The sequence below is a fragment of the Triturus cristatus genome, chromosome 3_2 (assembly GCF_964204655.1).
Source record: "Triturus cristatus chromosome 3_2, aTriCri1.1, whole genome shotgun sequence".
NCBI classification, from domain to species: Eukaryota; Metazoa; Chordata; class Amphibia; order Caudata; family Salamandridae; genus Triturus; species Triturus cristatus.
This window is the reverse complement of record NC_140584.1, coordinates 154,124,057-154,142,238: the sequence shown is the minus strand read 5'-3', so window position 1 is coordinate 154,142,238 and position 18,182 is coordinate 154,124,057.

The window sequence follows — 18,182 nt, the reverse complement described above, 5'->3', positions numbered from 1 at the left end:
ATAGTTTATTTGTAAAGTGTACATTAACCCAGAGCTGTATTTTGGCCCTGAATAACAGATATCTATTGTTACTCAACTAAATGGGACTCATTTTATCGACCTCAGAAGGATGAAGGGCTGAGTGGAGCTGCCTGGATTTGAACCTGTGACCATGAGGTCAAACACAGGCCCCTATAGTGGACATATTAGTCCACTAAGCCACCAGAGGTTAAGCAACACAGCTGCTTGTGCTGCTTTATGTTACATTTCGAGCTAGGAGGCATTATTTAAAATTAAGAATGGAAATGTAACTAGATTTTCATGCATACACCTTCCTCTCTATTCTTACTCTTCAGAAGAAAATGTCACGATTTTTGCATTTGCATGTCTAACTTTTTCTGTATTTTTCATCCAGTAAAGCTTTTTAATCGCAATTATTAAAAATTAAACTACTTTGAATTTGTCATAGTTTCTTTCTATTTCTCACCAATGAAATACATGCATTTTTGGAGTTTCTAGTCGTGGGAGTGCTCTATTAAAACTTCATGAATGCATTGCCATTGCGGGTATTCAATGAATTTTACTTGTTTCAACCAGCATTCCCCTTTCCAAGCTCCTTAATCCTAGTCTTCTGACGACAGGTATTCCACCCTGGTAGCAGAATTTCGTTTGTCAGAAATTCCATCTGCGAACAAACATTCTCTGTAGAAACAGAGTTGGTAAAATTGCATTCTCTGGCAATTTTGCTTTTATACCAAATTTCACAAAAAAAGTGCTTGTATTGGGCCCTTAAAACTGAATATCTGCTCATTCTACAAAACATGACAGAAGAAAACCCTATTGCACTCATGCTACATCACAAGATTAACATTATGATGCATTCTGCAAGGTCATTTTTTCCTGGGTACAGTTAGTTTTGAAATTTAATGTAAGGACCCCAGACAGTGAGAGAGGAAAGTCTGACTCATTCAATAGAGAGGAGACAGTGCATGCAGAATGGAAGAATGGGACATTAGTAACTTTGAGTGCCGCACAACTCACCACAAAAGATAATGGGCTGAGGCTAGTATGGAATGCAACCAACCTCCCTAGATCATTGCACAGATTAGTAGAGGAAACATTGGAATGTGTATATCAGTGTTTAGCCCTAGAGTGTGGGTCAAGGGACGTTATTAATGCCTTTATACGTTTGGGCAGAAATAAAGGAATATATACTTTTGAAGCCAATTTGGACCTCACACAGAATCTCCAGAGTGGTTTAATGTGACTTATAGAAGACTGCGGAAGGTTCTAAATTGCTGACAAAGAGATAGGGGTGAAATTGTTAACTGCACACAAGCTTGCTCTAATCAAAAGGAAAAACAACCTATAAAAAGAATCTTGGCAGAGCCTGGTCATCACTTGTAAACTAAAGGATACCTGGCATTCCCGAAGGTGGTCAAATCAAATAAATTATCTAAAACCCTCACACAAACATTGAGATCACATTTCCGGGCCGAACAATGAATTGTCCATTTTGAAAAAAATATACTGCTCTGTGGTCTTTGAGAATGCAGCCCAAAGCTTGGAGACACCAATCTATTCCCTATCTACTCTGTTTCATCCCCATGAAGCGGAAGTAACTATATGCAAAAGCCCATCTAGTAAAGATTCTGTCCGGATGGGGTGCAGATGGATTTATATAAAACCAGCATTGATCTCTGGGAACCACTTATCACAAATATTTTAAATTCCGCGTGTAAAAAAGTTGGCTCCTAAGTCTTTACAATCTGCTATTATTGGTCCGGTTGAAAAAGGGAAACTGCCATGACCAATGTTATTACCGACCCATATCTCTGCTGGACTTGTCGGTAAAAATTGTTGAGAGAATTGTCCTTGATAAAATCTTAACACGGTCAGCTGAGTTAAACATTCTATCTGAAGTTCAGTATGGGTTTAGGGAGGGATTGGGAACCTTCTGAAAATGTATAATCTTGACTTTGATAAAAAGAAATAAGTACACTGTTGCCCAAGGCAGCACAATCCACTAAGCTTTCATTATCCCTAATAGTGTCCTTGATTTGGTGAAGAGGTCCAAGTTGTGGGGGCTCTTATCTGCCATGGGACTGGAACTTGAATTGGTGCGTTTTGTTTGTGCTCTGCATTGAGATTTAACTACCTTAACCAGATTCTGGGAGCAAGGAGAATGTATCAATTATTTTAAATTGGCATGTGGCTTTCGTCGGGGCTGCGTCCAACCCCCCATCTTATTCCTGCCATAAATCAACAATCTTAATATTTCAATGATTGTGAAGATGCAGGATATGCCATTGATTAAAGCCAAGCCCATGTTTGTCTTCCTGTATGCAGATGATGCTGTATTGCTATCCCGCACAATGGTTTGAAAACGTTAATAGATGCATTTAATAATAATAATACCACTTATAAAGTGCCTGGTTACACCAACTGGTGTGTCCCCGCTCTAAAACCACGCTTTAAAAAGCTGAAAAGCCGGGACACAAAGAAACAGGGGTAGAATGGGCACAAGCCTCAGAGCTGGAAAAGCCAAGTTTTCAATCTTTTCTGGAAAATGGTCTCCGATGGCTCGGCACAGAGAGAAGGAGGTAATGCATTCCAATATTTTGCTGCCGAATAGCTGAACGAGCGCGCACCCATTCTTGCTCTTCGGACTTTGGGAACTTTGACCAGATAGGCTCCGGTAGCTCTAAGATGTCGAATCGGATTATAAGGAACAAGTAGATCATGGAGGTAACTAGGACCTTTGCCCTGCAGTCTCCGATGACAAAAGCACAGGGCGTTGAAAAGAATTATTTTGTGAATAGAGCTTTCACGGAGGAAGCTTTCCTTGGTAGGTTGAGAACTAAACGGGCTACGCGATCTGAATGCATTGCAGCTATGAAGACATTTTTTAGTTGCTCCTAGATAGAGGACATTTCCCTAGTCCAACTGAGACGTTACAAGGGCGTGAACCAGGGTTTTCCTGGCTGAAGTAGAGACGATATCCAAGGTTTTTCTCAGCATTTTGAGAATTCCAAAACATTTCCCTACACCCCTTCTAGTGTGTGTCTTGAAAGAGAGAGTAGAGTCCAGCCAGACTCCTACATTTTTGACTAACTCCTTAGGGTTCGGTGTAGGACCCAAGGTCTGCGGCCACCACGCTGAGGACCGGATGGAGGGGGATTTCCCCACAACCAGGATCTCCATTATGTTACCATTCAATTTGAGGCAATTTCTTGACATCCAAAAAGCAAGGTCCCTCAGACAGGAAGAACACTGGATGGCTGTTTCTTCTGATTTATGGGACAAGGTAACAACAAGCTGCCTGTCATCTGCATAAGATACAATGGTGACATTGTGCCTTTTCACACTCTCCGCCAAGGGTCCGACATAAAGATTAAAAAGAGTTGGGCTCAAGATTGAGCCTTGTGGGATCCCTTGTGAGATTGCAATGCTTTCAGAAGTATGTGGACGTTGTGTAACTTGGAAACTGCGATCCTGAACGAAGGAGGTTGTCCCCTTTAGAGCAACACCATCCAGTCCACCTGACCCAAGGTGTTGCAGGAACAATTTGTGAGATACCGAATCGAATGCTGCGCTGAGGTCCAACAGGACCAGAGCAACAGTCTGACCTTCATCTGCACACCTACGTATTACCTCCGTGGCGATGAGTAATGCTGACTCCATAGAGTACGGAGCTCTGAAACTGGATTGTGTGGGATGAATTAGATTGTGCCGATTGATATGCACAACCAATTGCGTGTTCACCACCTTTTCTGCTATTTTAGAGAAGTAGGGCAGGAGTGAGATAGGGCGCAAGTTATGCAGCAGACCTGAATCTGCTGATGGTTTTTTCTTAAAGGGGAGAACAATTGCTTCCTTCCACTTACTCGTTACCTCACCATCGTGGAAGGAGAGTTCCAGAAGCTGCTGTATGTAAGGCAATATTATATCCAGGCCTTCCCTAATGATTTTTGGCGGGGCTGGGTCTGTCATGGAGCCGGATTTAATGCATAAAGCTACCCCTTTTAAATCTTCCAGTAGGGAGAGGGAGAATTCTGAGAAGGAGTTTGCTCCAAACACAGAGATCCTCTCGGATTGACAAAGCGTACCGTTACAAGCCTCGTCAGGAAAGGCATCATATATTTTAGATAACTTCGTGGCAAAAAAGTCAGGATTCTGGTTACACGACTCTGGAGAACTAATGGCAGGCGCCATAGTTCTCTCTAGAGAGGATAAGTCTTTAAGAATGACAAATAGTTCTCTAGAAGAGTTATCCGCCTGCTCTATTCTGTCATTGTAATAGGCAGCGCAGATTTTCTTAACAAGAAAATGGTAGTTCTTTAATTCTGACTGATAGGCAGCGTAGTTGCTATCTGAGAAATCTTTCCTCCATTGAAGCTCTGACCGCTTACAGGATTTTTTACCTGTCATTAAAGCTTCATTGAACCATGGCGCTGATTTAGGTCATTTACGGGGGATATTGGAAGACCATGGAGCCACTACATTCAGTGTTTCAGTAATCTACTTATCCACTACTCTGTTAGCAACATTAATATCCTTTCACAGTAGAGGGTGACTCTGCTGAAGAGCTTGAGTAAAGCTCTTAGAATTGAATCTGGTCTATCTCCTGTGTCGGGTACTTAGTCCTTTTCTAGCTGTAAGAGGGAACTTAGCTAATGGATTAGAAAACACCACAAGATGGTGATCAGACCAAGGAACTGCAATCAGGGTTTCAGTCTCTAATTCTAGGCAGTTGGAAAAAATAGGGTCTAGTATATGACCTAGTTGGTGTGTCGGATGATTGGATTTAAGCTCTAACTGAAGGGCGGCTAATTCCTGAAGTAGGAATCGCGCTTCACTGCTAGTGTGATCATCAAAGTGTAAATTGAAGTCACCCAAAACAGTCAAATTGTTATAGTGTAGCGCTCACTGCACCAATAATTCCATGAGGCTTGAGGTAAAATTAATGGTCGGGCCTGGAGTTCGGTAAATCAGGAAGCCATTGACTGTGTAGTTGTAAGCCGCATTATCGAAAGAAGGCAGCTTCACTATTCTCTATATTGGCTGTTTCTATAGTAAATATTAGGGATAGTTGGTAAATAATGGCTATTCCTCCTCCTCGTTTAATAGGCCGATCCTGTCTGAGGATGCCATAATCCTGTGGAAGGGCTTGTAGTATCTCGGGGGCAGAAGCCTCGTTCAGCCATGTTTCCTTGAGAAATAAGGCATCAGGTTAATTTTCTATAATACAGTCATAGATTTCAATCCTATGTTTGCTAAGTGATCTACAATTAATAAGTAAGAGCCTTAATTTGTGCTCTTTCCTAGGGTCTGTCTTCAGTATGGTCATTTTAAATGAGCAGTGGGTGCAACACAGTGTATTTACCTCAGTAGATAGAGTGTGCCTGCATGATTCTAGGAGGGGTGGTTCTAGTTCTTTTAATTGCTCTGCCAAGTACTCCAAAAAATGGTCTCCCTTGAAACAGGAAGGGGTTCTGGCCCCTAGCTCTAGTCTGCCGCGGACAGGTGCAGACGGGCTGGCCTTTGGCGTGCCTTCAGCTTGCCTTTGGCGCGCCTGCAGTGCGTGTCCGCACTGGCATGCAATTTAAATAGGCGGTGAGCTGCCAAAACTAGACTGCAGACTTCCCCTGGAGTGGTTGGCCTGGTAGAAGTGAGGAAAAACCTTAGCCCACCCCTCCGCTCAAACAGCACTGCAGCCGCAGCAGAACAGGGCGGGTTAGTCACAGAGGGACTAAAGTAAATAAAAGGTGAGCGAAACTACATCAGACTTCTAGACACATTGATAAGAATTACGCTATATTTCAAAAGTTAAAAACACTCACATAGCGTTTCCACTGTTTTTAAAGAGTCAGGACAAAAGCTTGCAGACCCTGCCACTGTTCGCTGCGCGTCCACTCTGGCATGTAATTTAATGAGGTAATGAGCCACCGAAACTAGACTGCAGACTTTCCCTGGAGTGGTCGGCCTGGTAGAAGTGAGGAAAAACCTTAGCCCAGCCCTCCACTCAAACGGCACTGCAGCCGTCAAGATGGACGCTTGCAGACCCTGCCACTGTCCTAATTATGGAGAACTTGGACCCAGAGACAAACTTGACACAAACCTCGAGGTCTCGTTGTCTCTCAGTAAAGTGCAAACCCATTGGGAATGTCAACCTTTTCCCATATTGGGGGATGCATTTTGACTCTACTAGCTATTAAACCCCCCTGCCTCTCATTTAAAATGCAATGTGTCTCAGTATCGGTGGGATTCTTGTTTAACTGGCATCCCCCCGTCTGCTGCAAATGTACAACAGGATGTGCCTAACCATTCTAACATATTGCACTGGTATCTGGGGATACAGTGATGTGGAAAGTCTCCAAGCTGAGGAAAATTGTTTTTTCTATGCCTCCTTGCTCTTCCACCGAGCAACCCATATTACTTTGTCGATGAAGTGATAGGGCTAGATTATGTTGACAACCAGATTAAAGTAGATTAAAGAATTTCTTTTACTAATGTGGACCCTGATTTGCTGCAATGAACCTGCTGTCTGAAATAGAGAAATAAAAGAAGACTGTCTATCCTGTGAATATGCCCTTCAATTCCCCTGGCTCCACTATATTAAATATATAACAGTGAAGCTTGGCAGACTCTCCTTGTTTACAGCATCATGTCTAATAGATGTAAGTATAAAACATGGATCAATAAGTCTTTAAGGGGCAGCAGGCAGTCACCTAGAGAAGCTGCAAAATTACAAAAAGCACTTGCTAGAGCCTATGTAGTGAACCAGACAACTACAGGCCTGGGACCATATCTGTATAATGTACTACAAAACAATGTTCACAAGGAACTCATTTGAAAATAGTTATCTATCACATACAACATCAGTAGTTGTCTTTGAGTTAATCTCTCACAAAACTAACATGAAGTCAGTACTTCACACAGTAAGCCTACACACAACCAATATTTTACAAAGCCTCAGCCGAGGTCTTTTATTTAGCAAAAAAACTTTTTTCAAAACACATATAAAAACATATCATATATACATTACTCCTCTCTTATTCTTACATTCACAGTGCAAAGTGACCCCAGTGAAACCATAACCACACAGACACAAATAAACAAAAACAATTTTTTATAAAAGTGCAAAGGGTTATTGGAAAAATTGAACAAGGACAGTTTTGTAAATAATATGATAATTCAGTCAGAGCTGTCTCTTATTTTGTTTGTCGACGGCGTTTCGACCCACTTCTAAATACCGGGTCTCATCAGGACTGTAAATATGGGGACTGGTGGAAGGAAGAAGAAGAGGGCGTGTATAACTATATTGGAATCAGGATAAAAATATATACAATTAAAATCTTAGAATGTATTACGCATAGTTACTTGAAGGCTTACCTAGTTTATGGCAAAATTATGGCATACAAAAAGTCCATTTCGGATCCAGTATGCAAATTAAATAATAGTATCCAAACCTATAGGTAATGAACATACACATATTATAGTTCATAGTTTGAATGAAATTGTGACGTTTATTCATCAACTCACCACGGAGTGGAATATTTAAATGTACTCACTTTGACTTCGTTAGCAAATAATGTATATGATTATATCTTCCACTGATATTGGTCAATTAGCAGGTCGGATAATTGGCGGAACACAATTCCCTATTAAGTGAGGAATAGGGGTAGTTAATTGTATTTCCTGGATATTCTAGAGTAACACCACGGTGTCATTAATTCATTCAAAACCACTTACTTGGGCTTATTTGTTAATATTTATCCCTATTTTCGAGGTGCCCCATCGTTTTAGGGAGATGCGACCTGTTCTTAAAATGCCTTTGCTGTAATGTATCGAAAAAAATATTATCAATACAATAATCCATACATAACAGCCTCAGACTAACGACGCTGGCGTAGCGATTGCAATTACTCACATTTCTAGTAAACTGTAGTGTAGGAAACGAGGTCCGTAATCCAACCGGGCAATAGCCGATTGGCCCCACACTCTACACGCGCTTAATCCGTGTCGTGCCAGTAACGGACTGAATCACGCTGCTCAACCCCTAATGTCATTTATTGCATTTGGTGTCCGTGCGATCTAATTTATATTGGGCAAACCATGCAACCAGTAAAAGCACGGATAGGCCAACACAGGAGTAGAATCCGGTGCAAGGTGTTGAACGCCCCCTTGGTCGATCATTTTATTGAAAAAGACCACACAGCCAATGATCTAACCTGGCAGGTGGTGGAGAAAGCTACACTTCCACGTAGAGGTGGTGACATGTCCCTGATTCTCCAGACTTTGGAATGCAAATGGATAGACAAGTGTGGGTCTATCAAAAAAGGTTTGAATAATCTTGAAGAGTGGCGTAAATTTATTAGTCTACATTGAATAGACGGAAAGGGTTCAGCCAATGAGTAAATCTCTGCATAACACCGTGTTTTTCATCTCAGCAATTGTTACACTAACGAGATGTGAATGAACAAGAAAAGGTAATAACAATTTTTTTTAAAAATCGATTCTTTGTATGGTATTATTGTCGTATATGAATATGGCTGTTACAATGGAATATTGATGTGGATTGATTATATAATGACTACAATGAGAAATGCATTACAATTTGATTTGACCATTTAAGTGTAAATGATCATGCACTAGTAACCACTGTATTTCACTCATGTAACACAATTCAGAATGTTAGTGCTTTATCTTTGTGTATTGTTTATTAGATAACAAAACATTTTTTTTCAAAAAAGAATTTTTTCATATCTTTTTGGTTTATATTTTCGATCTATTGTTTTATTTTGTTTTATTTTAACAATCCATAATTGTTCTACATTGGTTAATATGATCCGAATTGATAAACAATGGTCACATAATGACAATAATGAACAGTGTTTTAGAACCTGATTGGACCATGCGGGTGGCAATGATTCTACACCAGTAATTATTGTATTGGAGGATTTATACTTGTATATGCCACATGTAATATATCAACACCACCGTTGGGTATTGTTAACCAGTAGTCAACCGACTTTTGCTATTCCCGATCCAAGATGGCCACTCCATCTTTATTTAAATCGGTCTCCTGAGATATAGATGAAGACGCTTTAACAAAGATATAATTCACAGGATATGTCGTATTTAGGCAGCATATTGGGGCTTTTCAAAACATATTTACATGACTGATTACGTGAGTCGATGTCACGTTTGAATCGTGGAACATCGTCAGCCACTACAAGTTGGCCAGTAGTCAACCGACTTTTACTATTCCCAATCCAAGATGGCCACTCCATCTTGATTCACATCGGTCTCCCGAGATACAGATTAAGACGCTTTAACAAAGACATAATTCACGGGATATGTCGTATTTAGGCAGCATATTGGGGTTTTTCAAAACATATTTCCATGACTGATTACGTGGATCGATGTCAGGTTTGACTCGTGGAACAACGTCAGCCACTACAAGATGGCCGCCATTATTTCCTTCCCCGGGCCGAGAGAAATAGATATCGTCTGACCCATTTCCGGGTCTGGGAGCCAGCGTGATTCAGTCCGTTACTGGCACGACACGGATTAAGCGCGTGTAGAGTGTGGGGCCAATCGGCTATTGCCCGGTTGGATTACGGACCTCGTTTCCTACACTACAGTTTACTAGAAATGTGAGTAATTGCAATCGCTACGCCAGCGTCGTTAGTCTGAGGCTGTTATGTATGGATTATTGTATTGATAATATTTTTTTCGATACATGACAGCAAAGGCATTTTAAGAACAGGTCGCATCTCCCTAAAACGATGGGGCACCTCGAAAATAGGGATAAATATTAACAAATAAGCCCAAGTAAGTGGTTTTGAATGAATTAATGACACCGTGGTGTTACTCTAGAATATCCAGGAAATACAATTAACTACCCCTATTCCTCACTTAATAGGGAATTGTGTTCCGCCAATTATCCGACCTGCTAATTGACCAATATCAGTGGAAGATATAATCATATACATTATTTGCTAACGAAGTCAAAGTGAGTACATTTAAATATTCCACTCCGTGGTGAGTTGATGAATAAACGTCACAATTTCATTCAAACTATGAACTATAATATGTGTATGTTCATTACCTATAGGTTTGGATACTATTATTTAATTTGCATACTGGATCCGAAATGGACTTTTTGTATGCCATAAACTAGGTAAGCCTTCAAGTAACTATGCGTAATACATTCTAAGATTTTAATTGTATATATTTTTATCCTGATTCCAATATAGTTATACACGCCCTCTTCTTCTTCCTTCCACCAGTCCCCATATTTACAGTCCTGATGAGACCCGGTATTTAGAAGTGGGTCGAAACGCCGTCGACAAACAAAATAAGAGACAGCTCTGACTGAATTATCATATTATTTACAAAACTGTCCTTGTTCAATTTTTCCAATAACCCTTTGCACTTTTATAAAAAATTGTTTTTGTTTATTTGTGTCTGTGTGGTTATGGTTTCACTGGGGTCACTTTGCACTGTGAATGTAAGAATAAGAGAGGAGTAATGTATATATGATATGTTTTTATATGTGTTTTGAAAAAAGTTTTTTTGCTAAATAAAAGACCTCGGCTGAGGCTTTGTAAAATATTGGTTGTGTGTAGGCTTACTGTGTGAAGTACTGACTTCATGTTAGTTTTGTGAGAGATTAACTCAAAGACAACTACTGATGTTGTATGTGATAGATAACTATTTTCAAATGAGTTCCTTGTGAACATTGTTTTGTAGTACATTGTACTTACCCGGTTCGCAGGGACATAAGGGTTGCTCTTGTGACTTTAAATATTGATTGTGCAGTTTTTTCTGCAAGAGCCTTATATATTATATATTGCTTTTACCCAATTTCTTTTGGGTTGTTTGTTTTCTAGTTGTATGTATGTTTATATGGTGAAAAAAAAGTTGTATAAATATAGTGACTCGAATAGTATACAGGTCACAAGATTATGTCAGAAAAAGAGGCACCCCTATATACTGAAGAGTACATTGCAAAAATCATTAGTGGTCCCTCTCTCTTCTCGAATACCACACAATTTATAAATACTAATCCTAGAGCGGTCTTGTTGGATAAACTAGAACGGGCTAAAAAGAAGCATGTCCGAACCGAATTACATGCCCGAATGTTAACTGAGTACTTACGGGCCAACATCATTCCGCAGGGGTTAATTGTGAGAAATATCCCTGGTATTTTCAGAGACGATAACAAGTTTAAAGGGGGCTTCTCCAATATATCAACTACATGCTCAAGGCACTGGATGGTCTTGGGCATTGAGACTGCTTTAGAACACAGCAAGCAGGAACTGATTGAAATCGAGAATCTAGAAAAAGAATTATTTGGCTGTGATAACATCGAAGAGTCAAAAGCAGCCTTCGAGAAACTGAATAAAACTGTACAAGAATTCAACACGTTTGAGTTAAAGAAAAAAGCAGACAAGGTCCAAAAAGACATCCACGCCTACAGTAAGGAAAAAGCTTTTCCGTATTTGGTGGAGGACTTTTATGTACAACCACAACAATTCAAAAAGAACGTCACTTGGGGGCGGTTCAAGAATAATAATCTGGTTGGCTTCTCTGAATCATCAGCAGGGTCGGAGTCCTCAGACGACGCAGGGGAGGGTACAAGTGCACAGCCAAGGCAACAACAGCAGCCTTTTTTAGGACAGGCCCAGAGGGGAAGGGGGTCCAATCGGAATCAGAGAAGAGTATGGCACCAGTTTGCCGGCGAAAGGCAAACGCGCCGCCAATACTACAAATGGGGCCCGAACAACTAGAAATTCAAAATAACACCCATATTGGAGATTTAGATCAGCACTTGGGTAACAATGACAGAGAAGGATTAACCAATTTAGACACCATCATGATAGTTGATACCATACATCGGCAAGAATGTATACCAATCTTTAATTTATCCACTCATGTCATGAATGCCCACGAATTATCACTCCTGAACAAGGGCCTGTCCTTTGTTCTGACTGAATCCACGAACTTCTTCCAATTGCAGACTGAATTACATAAATTTTTCAGATCATTACGTCTCAAAGTCTTCTTCAGTGATCGTGCACAAGTCCCCACTCACCCTAGATCTCAAATGCGTCCAAAATCTACCTTCTTTCCAACAAATATTATGATGCCACCTGAAATTATAGCATTTGAGAAAGGTGTTTTGGAGGACATTTCAAATTTGAAGGCACAGAAAAAATTTACTCCATACAACATCTCGAAATCTCAACGGGAGGCCTTAATTTCCTTAAAGAACAATGACCAGATCATTTTGAAACCCGCCGATAAGGGTGGCGGTATTGTTATTCAGGAAAGATCGAAATATGAAGCAGAAATTATGAGGCAAATAAGTAATGAAGAACATTACAAGAAATTACCTCGAGATCCTCTGAAAGACATACAAAAGTTAATACAGTCTGTAACGACTAAGGGTTTGGAAGATGGCTTCCTGACCAAACCAGAATCTGATTTCTTGAATAAAATCTGCCCAAGGACACCGGTCCTGTACACTTTACCCAAAGTGCATAAGGACTTGGTTAACCCCCCAGGGAGACCTATTCTGTCTGGCTGTGGGTCTGTAATGGAACCATTGGGTTACTATATTGATAGCTTCATCAAGGGATTCGTTCCGGATTTACCCACATATGTTAGAGATAGTACTCACATGATCAATTTGATTGAAAACATGGAGTATAATCCAGAGACAGAGACCTTGGTTACGATGGATATCAATTCGTTGTACACAAATATTCCCCAGCAAGACAGCATTGAGGTAATCAAACAAACTTTAGATAAAAGACCAGCACCGTTAGAGGTCCCCACAGAGTTCATTATCGATCTGTTGAACATTGCCCTGACTAAAAATTATTTCAGGTTTAATTTGGACTATTACCAGCAATGTTCGGGCACTTCAATGGGTGCAATTTTTGCCCCAAATCTGGCGAATCTTTACGTTGGAGACCTAGAGGAAAAGTTCATCATCAATACCAACAATCCTTTCCACACTAATATCAAGTGTTGGAAAAGGTATATAGATGATATTTTCTTCATATGGGTAGATACTGAAGATCTGGATGATTTCATATCATACTTACATACCTGCCAGTCTGCACTGACTTTCACCTACTTTAAAAATAAAGAAATGGTACCCTTTTTAGATCTCAAAATCAGATGTCGAGTTGACCATCTTGACGTTACTCTGTATCGAAAACCGACGGATAGGAATACACTATTACAATATAACAGTTTCCATCCAAGGTCCCTCAGAGATGGTCTACCCTATGGCCAGTTTCTGAGGTTGAGACGAAATTGCACAGAGAAACAAGATTTTTTCACAGAAGCCAACCTTTTGAGTACAAGGTTACGTGAGAGAGGATATCCCAAGAGATTGGTTAAAACCTCAATGAAGAGGGCCTGGTTTAGTCCCAGGGAGGTTTTATTGGAAAAAACGGTGAGAGAACCTATAAAAAAAGTTGTATGTGTCACCACCTTCTGCCCGTGGAGTACACAGATACAACGGACAATCAAAAAACATTGGTCTACTCTAAACACCTTAGATTGTTGCAAAGAAATGCCCCTATTCTCTTTCAAAAAAGGAAAGAATATCAGAGACCACCTGGTTCACTCAGACACGAGTGTGTCCAAAAATGAAAAAAGCATACAAGAACTTTGGTCATTACCAGCAGTTACAGGGCACTACAAATGCGGGAACTGCGTGGCCTGTAGCCTCACAAGAGAGACTAAATTCTTTGAGCATGGAGACATTAAGACCAAACTGCATGATCTAACAAATTGCTCAACCCCTAATGTCATTTATTGCATTTGGTGTCCGTGCGATCTAATTTATATTGGGCAAACCATGCAACCAGTAAAAGCACGGATAGGCCAACACAGGAGTAGAATCCGGTGCAAGGTGTTGAACGCCCCCTTGGTCGATCATTTTATTGAAAAAGACCACACAGCCAATGATCTAACCTGGCAGGTGGTGGAGAAAGCTACACTTCCACGTAGAGGTGGTGACATGTCCCTGATTCTCCAGACTTTGGAATGCAAATGGATAGACAAGTGTGGGTCTATCAAAAAAGGTTTGAATAATCTTGAAGAGTGGCGTAAATTTATTAGTCTACATTGAATAGACGGAAAGGGTTCAGCCAATGAGTAAATCTCTGCATAACACCGTGTTTTTCATCTCAGCAATTGTTACACTAACGAGATGTGAATGAACAAGAAAAGGTAATAACAATTTTTTTTAAAAATCGATTCTTTGTATGGTATTATTGTCGTATATGAATATGGCTGTTACAATGGAATATTGATGTGGATTGATTATATAATGACTACTGTTGCAGGGATTCTGCTTATACACAGAACTATGCGTAGAACCCCAGGACCTCAGTGAGTTGTGGTGTACCAGAAACTCACCTCAGAACCCAGAACCCAGTATCCGGCTAGCATAAGTGTCCCATTCGTTATCCGAGATTTAGCTCGGCAGTCCCAATGAAAAGACAACCCAGAACACGCGACTCAGTACATACTCAGGAATGGTGGGAATCGGAAATACCTGTTCGTATATTATTCTCACATCAGTCCACAACAAGAATCAACAGAGACACGGTGAAAATAAAAGGAGTTTATTTTTATAGACCACGTGTCCTAAGATGCAGTACTTTGGCTAATACAAGCAGACAAATGATTAAAATCAAAACCATTAACATAGTTACAATTCCATAGAATATAAAAGGGGTGATCATATTATAATGACAGTGGATACTACCACTTTCCCTTTACTAAGAAGCTAATATTATTATTAGTCTAACAGAAGGTCTCTTAGGCTTGAATAGGGGACCCCATACCTCAAAGATCAGCTTAGTGAAATCACATCACAGGAGCATCAGGAGACTTCTCGCAGGAAGGCTCGTCTTCGGTCTGAATAATAAACATGATGTCCGTGATATTAAAAGCACCAACTTTCAGGTATGTGCAGCTGCTCGCGTGCCATGACTAAATAGTGGGTCGATCAACCTAGAGTGAAAAACACGCATTGTCTAGCAACTCAGACCGCTTGTCACATCGTGTGCAGACCAAGGTCGCTTCGCAGAGCCCGGGATGGTAACAACAGATTCCTCCCGTGTGAGGCAAAACTCGAGTCAGCAGTTCGTTTAAGCAATAACATGTAAATGCAGTGTCGTGTGCAAAAGCGGCAAGATGGCTTTCTAACCTCCAACGCGGTTATGCTAACCCAACAATGTATGTACGTATTAAGGGAGTCCTTACTACATGCCCCCTTGATCGAAGCACTACTTAGTATGCAAGAAAAGAGAGAACGCAGAGTTCAAGCGCGACAGAGCAGAACAAGGCGTATCCAATTGAAAAAGGAACCGGTCAGGTCAGGCAAAGTTCGAACAGGAAAAAAAACCTCAAAAATAGAGAGAAAAAACAACAAAAAAATTCAAACATGACGTGGGAGGTGGAAAAAAATGAAAAAACGCCTCACCGGGCAGAAGTGCAGACGTACAGGGCCAGTTCAAGACACGTGAGGAAAACACTGTGGACGAAAGTTCACTTAATCCATAAAAGTATATGCAGCATATGTGGCCACTGCTTCCAGCAGAAAATCATTGGCACGGCCACTGAAGGTTTCAGCCATTCAGTTAAGTAACGAAAAGGAACATACGTGTTCTTCTATCAGCGGAGCCTCTAGCACCATCAGAGGGCAACCAGCATGTACTTCCAAGTAACTCATATTCAAGAAGTCATATGCCGCTCTCACGATGTCCCAATTACCCAGGATACCATGTGCCGCACCGCAGGCCATAATCCGAACTCCAGAACAGGCAGACTCGTGAGACACTAAGGGCCTCATCAGCCGATCAAAATCCGGGTCCGGAGACACCATGTTGGTTAAACACAAATCCATAGGCCATTCAAAGGGACAATCTAGGCAGTGGAAGACAGGTTGCACACAGGTGAAGTAGGAATACCGGAAGGATAATCCATATGCCAGGCTCAAAGTCGCCAACGGCAGGACACCATAGTAATCAAGCATCCTGTCACGAAGAAGCTGCAGACGGGACAGGCTGACGTGTGGCACAGAAAGAGCAGCCATTCCGCAAGATGAAAAGTAAAAGTAGCACACCTGCCACTAGAGCCAGAATTAACGGGACACCTCCAAAGACGCTGGAGAAAATAGAATGAAAAAATGCCGGAATCACACCAAAAATAGTTTGGAAAGAGGTCACGAGGCCCGAGCCCACAAGTTTAAAAAAATGAGCCAGGCCAGTCGTAGACGAGGCATTGAAAATTGTTTGGATCAAAGCACCAAAATGCAGGGGGAGGTCAGTATTCAAAAGCGCCTGTACCTCGGTGCGCGTATTTGCTACGTGAAGGACAAATGTTTCCCGGGAGGAAGTCAATGGCACCTCCTTTTGGGACAATAGCGCTCTTATTCTGCTCATTTTGTCGAACTCTGCTTTCAAGGTTGGAATTGAAGGCCAGATAGAAGCATCCAGCCTCCCACGTGGGGGTGGAAACAGGACGTTATTGCAGCAGACAACCCTCTGTGTTACAGTTACTATATACGGGATCCCTACTAACATCCCGCAGCAAGCTTCATTGTTTAAAATTAAATAACTACCGTTTGCAAGCAGCGTGAATGATGGCGTAATCACTGGTACCGGGATACCTTTGAGGACGCAGGCCAAATTCGGAGCGTGTACATTACATGCACCGTGCAATTGAATGTGCCTACAAACAACAGAATGATCAGGTGACGTTGTACATTCTTCACCCTTCAGATAAACCTCAGTACCGTCCCTTGTACATCTATACGTAAAGGGGAGGGACCAGACTTCATGTATGAAAGCGGTACCCAGCTGTTCATATCTACCCAGAGCATAGTGTTTCATACAAGAGGTAAACTTAAAAAGCGCAAACGGTAGACTTATCAATCCGTGTAAGAGCCACACAGCGGAATCGACTTCTGCAACAGAAAAAGGTAACGGCTCCAATTTCTCAATATGGAGCAGGGAATATGTAGCATCTTTCATGGACATGAACTGCTGTTTGTCAGTAAGGTTAAAGGGAAGAAATAACGATGTTGTATTCAGATAGTCCCAAGGGACTTTCCCCGCCTTCAATGTTTGTAATGTCCATGCAAACTGCATAACAGAACGCAACTGGTTTTGACCATGATACAAAACAGACATATCATCCTGCACAATATCAACAATTGAAGATACAATATTATCTAATGTATAAATGCGAGAAGATAGAGTGTTAATGCTGTTATCAATAACTGCTAATACTTTTTCCATATTAGCCTGATCAATAGCTCTCAATCTTGAAGCTGCCTCAATTTGCGACAGTTTCCATACTTCGTTGTAAATAGCATACGCCCATCTCTTGGATCTGCCACCCACAGAACAAAATCATTCAAATCTATTTTGTCATGTAACTTTGATAAATGAACTTTGACAGATGCCAAGGTGGAATGTCGCAGCCAGGACTGACATAATTTCCCTACAGAGTATGTAGTTACTGTATGTGACGACTCAAACCGGGGGTCCACTCGATCTTGAGTATACCCCGGTTTCAGTCCTAGAAAACGACGTTGACAGGTATCAGAACTGCTTTGCCAAATTAACCATCCCTCACTATTAAATTTCGAAATGTTGAAGGACGAATTGGAAACCAATAACTGCAAAGCAGGAATGGACAGATCTGTGTGATTATCCCAATTTGGGTAAGCACCCAGATCCGGCACAGAAGGCGAATTTAGTTTTTTAGAAGTGGCCAATCCGAAACAGGTGGTTTGGAAGATGGTTGCATTTAAAAACAACATATGATTTGGTACTAGACAGGCACGGTGTAAAGCTTCAGTTCCCTAAACCTGCCACGGTTTGGAACCCCAAACCGACTTAAGATCAATAGTAGCCTTCCATAGATCATATCCTTTGATTGACAACTCATCCATAAAGGACTTAGAATATAGCAATTTGGTGTGTGTCAGTCTAACCTTGGAGGCAGACTCAGGCTTAACTTTAAAATAAAAGGAAGCCGGGGCTGAAACACTGAAATCAGTAAAATAAGTAAACTTATCAACTAATGTGTGTGAACTGCCAAACGAGGGGGTGGACAATGTTCCCACTGGGTAAAATTTACAAAATTTCTAAACG